General features: G+C 43.0%; 1 pseudogene; it reads left to right on the plus strand.

Moving 5' to 3' along the window:
- Positions 1-302: 302 nt before the first annotated feature.
- Positions 303-420, plus strand: LOC124607993 (annotated as a pseudogene).
- Positions 421-4,188: the final 3,768 nt, after the last annotated feature.

A 4,188-nucleotide genomic window follows, 5' to 3' on the forward strand; every position in this document is an offset into this window, starting at 1 on the left:
TTTCTCTCCCCACATCCACCACTGCTGGCGGCTCACCTCCAACTGCGCAACGCTACGCGCTGTTAACAGCCAGCTGCCCAACACTACAATAGCCAACAGCAATGCAAACCAGCCACAGACTGCACACAGCACAGCCAGTGATTTTCATACAGAGCGCTACGTGGCGTTACCAGTATAAAAACCTGAACAGCCTACTTACATGATTTAAGTTTCAGTTAAACGATTCTCATTATTCCTTAAGATGCAGTAGTTGTATTGTCCAGTAAACGCTACTGTATTCCGTGTGAGTATTTATCTGAGCAGCCAACGGCCTTGCCGCAATGTTAACACCGGTTCCCGTCAGATCACCGAAGTTAAGCGCTGGCGGGCTAGGATAGCACTTGGATGGATGACCATCCGGTCTGCCGAGTGCTGTTGGCAAGCGGGGTGTACTCAGCCCTTGTGAGGGAAACTGAGGAGCTACTTGAATGAGAAGTAGCGGCTCCGGTCTCGTAAACTGGCATACGGCCGTGAGTGCGGTGTGTCGAGCACATGCCCCTCCACATCCGCATCCAGTGACTCCCGTGGGATGAGGATGACACGGAGGCCGGTCGGTACCGTTGGGCCTTCCGAGGCCTGTTCGGACGGAGCTATTTATCTGAAGGGTTAGTCTGTTGAAGAATACAGTCATGTTATATCCCACACATCTGACTGCTTATCATGCTAGTTTGTGACTCCAATTTTCTTGTGCTCCCTTTTTTTATACTGTACACTTGTGCTAGCCACTGTCATATTCTGGAACAAAACCCACATACCTGCAAGTAAGTAATGGAACCGACTGCCATTTCCCGACAGTTTTAGCGAGTAGCCGGTTTGTTTCCTGTTGCCGAGTTCTGCTTGGCGTGTAGAAACAGGGAGACACGGGGTGCATTACGCTTGCCCGTGACGGCGAAGGCGGCTAACTCTTCGCCTTCCCTTTGCAAGGAGAAGCAAACGTCGCCCCACAGCAGGTGCCTTTGTCTCCTCTACAGCCGCCATCCGTCCAAGCACATAAAATAATACATCAATCATTCATTGTATACGAACATTAACATTTGTTTGCCTCAGTCGACATTTTCAGCAATGTTAGACGTTAAATCTAACTATCGCTCAAATCTACAGAACACAGATTGATGGACATCAAGTCACGTTCCGAGTTACGTCATAATAGCATTAATATCCGCACGTTAGATGTGAAATTATCTTTTCTCATCCTTCAGTAAAATATCATTTATCTCATTCAAATTTTATTGCCTTCTTTTTAGTCGTTTCCATTGTTTGTGTCTCAATCCACCATTATAACCACAGTTATTTAAAGAATTATTTACCTTGGTTAAGGACATTTTTTTTCTTAAATACGTAACAGTTCACTCGATCAAGGGTTCAGCAAAGAGGGTCGTTGGGATCATGGTCCATACTCTGCAAACTGCTCGAAAGGGTGTGGCAGAGGGTACTTCCCACAGTGCAACGTACTACGGTTTCCACCATTTCCATTCGAATATGGAGCGCGAGAAAAATAACGGCTAATGCCTCTGTGCGTACTATAATTATTCTAAATTTGTCTTTGCGCTCCCTACTGGAGCGATACCTAGGAGAATGTAGTATACTCCTAGGCTCCTCACTTGACAACAGTTCTTGGAAATAGACTTTGACGCAATGGTTGGCACTACAGACGATTGTTGAAAATTGAGTGGACTGATAAGGTAAGGGATGAGGAGGTTATGCGCAGAATCGGAGAGGAAAGGAATATGTGGAAAACACTGACAAGGAGAAGGGACAGGATGATGCGACATCTGTTAAGACGTCAGGGAATAACTTTCATGATGCTAGATGGAGCTGTAGAGGGCAAAAAGTGTAGAGGAGGGAAGAGATTGGAATACTTCCAGCAAATAATTTAGGACTTAGACTGGAAGTGCTACTCTGATGAGAAGAGACTGGCACAGGAAAGGAATTCTTGGCAGGCGACATCAAACTAATCAGAAGACTGATGACAAAAAAAAAAATTGTCCTATGTGTCCAACAAAGCTGAGGTCATTCGTTCTGACCTTCATGTATACGTTCAATTTCTCCTGTTAGTCGTATTTGTATAGCTCCCACACACCTGAGTAATATTCTAAGATGGGAGGCATAAGATCAGCGTTTTGTAACCAGTCTCTTTTACAGACTAACAACATTTTCTCTGAATCCTACTAATTAACTCAAGGCTGCTACCTGCTTTACCTACAGTTGAAAACACTTGCTCATACCATTTCATTACATAACTAATGAGGAAGTACTGAATAGAACTGGGGAGAAGAGAAATTTGCGGCTCAACTTGACTAGAAGGGATCGATTGGTAGGACATATTCTGAGACATCAAGGGATCACCAATTTAGTATTGGAGGGCAGCGCGGAGGGTAAAAATCGTATAGGGAGACCAAGAGATTAATAGACTAAACAGATTCAGAAGGATGTAGGTTGCAGTAGGTACTGGGAGATGAAGAAGCTTGCACAGGGTACAGTAGCATGGAGAGCTGCATCAAACCAGTTTCAGGACTGAAAACCACAACAACCATTTCACACCCTCACAAATTGTTACAGCAAGGTATTGATATGAGTTCACTCATTCCAACTCTGACTCACCAATTTTACAATCATTGGGTGCTACTTTCTTGCGCTTTGTTAAGTGCACGGTTTCACATTTCAGAACATATAAACCAAGATGCCAATGTTTCCTAAACATCGAAGAGTTACCAAGATGTAACTGAATATTTGTTCAGTCGTTTTAGGACAGTACTTTATTATAGACAACATCTACAAAAGTCTACGGCTACTAGGTCATTAATAGACAACACGAAGTCTTCCAACACACCTCCCTGGAGTACACCTAAGGAGCTACATCTGTCAGACTCAGTACAGGATAACATGCTGCATCCTCTCTCATATCAGTTACAAATTTCTCTTGATACCTATGTATAACGGTTCTTTCGTTAAACACCTACATCATACTCCGCAGGTCACCCAGTGGCGTGTAGCGAAGGGTATTGCTGATATCACGAACTGATCTGCCCTACCCTTTCCCACTCGTGAATAGCGCTTGGGAAGAATGATTGTCGGTAAGTTTCAGTATTGGTTCTAATTTCTCGAATTTTCTCTTCATGACGAGATGTATGTGAGAGGAAGTAATATGTTGTACTTTAACAAGCGTTGGCACGGTGCTCAGTGAAACGTTTTTCGAAAAGCGATAAATGCTGTACCTTGTTGATTGCCTTGACTCACGCACATCATGATATCGCACGAGAAAAAGGCCAGTTTCGTTATGCATGACTTATATTTTCTGGCTGCATTTTATCCTCATTCCTCATGTAGCACAAATGCTACATCAAACTTGTTTTGTAGTTCAGCCAATTAACTAAACCTTTTGTGTCTGATTGCAATTTATACTTTACACCCCGTGCCTTCTGTGCATCACTTGTAGTCGTTTCTGACAGCTCATAGTTGCTGTCAGTGTGCGACTGAAGAAAGATGTTCATGGCGGAGTTAGCATGGTTTCGAGAAGTAAAGGTAATTTCTCGCTACTTTCAGTAATTTTGAACTGGAATGTGCTTACAATATTCTGTAATATGGTAATATACCCGGACTATGGAGTACTGGTTATTCATTTCCTCACACCAACACGGCAAAGCATTTTTTCGACGTAGCACTGTGTTCACATTCGCCAGTGATCTATACTTTCACATTCACAAAGCGGAATGCAGGGAGAAAAGAGAGTGAACAAGAAAATGAGGAATGTGATGATGAAGATGACACATTTCCAAAGAGGAAACGCTACAGAACACCAAAGCCTGCGCCGGCACCAACAACAATGATATTCCATACCATGCATCTGTGTGGCATGATGAATAAAACCCAGAAAAGTCATTTCATATGTGGATTGTCTGGATGTAAGGGTTTAACATTTTTGAGCCTGGCACTAAATGCAAAATATATGAGTGACAAAAATTGAAGTGTTTTGACAAAATTTCTAGCAAAGACTGCAACGCAAAATTTAGTGGCAAAATAACCCGAAATGGGCTGTGCAGCGAAGGAAAACCGTAACTAGTCCAAAAGAGTTTGAACACCAGAATACATTGCATTCGGGCCACTTTTACTTGAAATTATTTTGCAACACAGTATATGAGAAACGCGAAA

This window comes from Schistocerca americana, chromosome 3, assembly GCF_021461395.2.
Source record: "Schistocerca americana isolate TAMUIC-IGC-003095 chromosome 3, iqSchAmer2.1, whole genome shotgun sequence".
Lineage (NCBI taxonomy): Eukaryota > Metazoa > Arthropoda > Insecta > Orthoptera > Acrididae > Schistocerca > Schistocerca americana.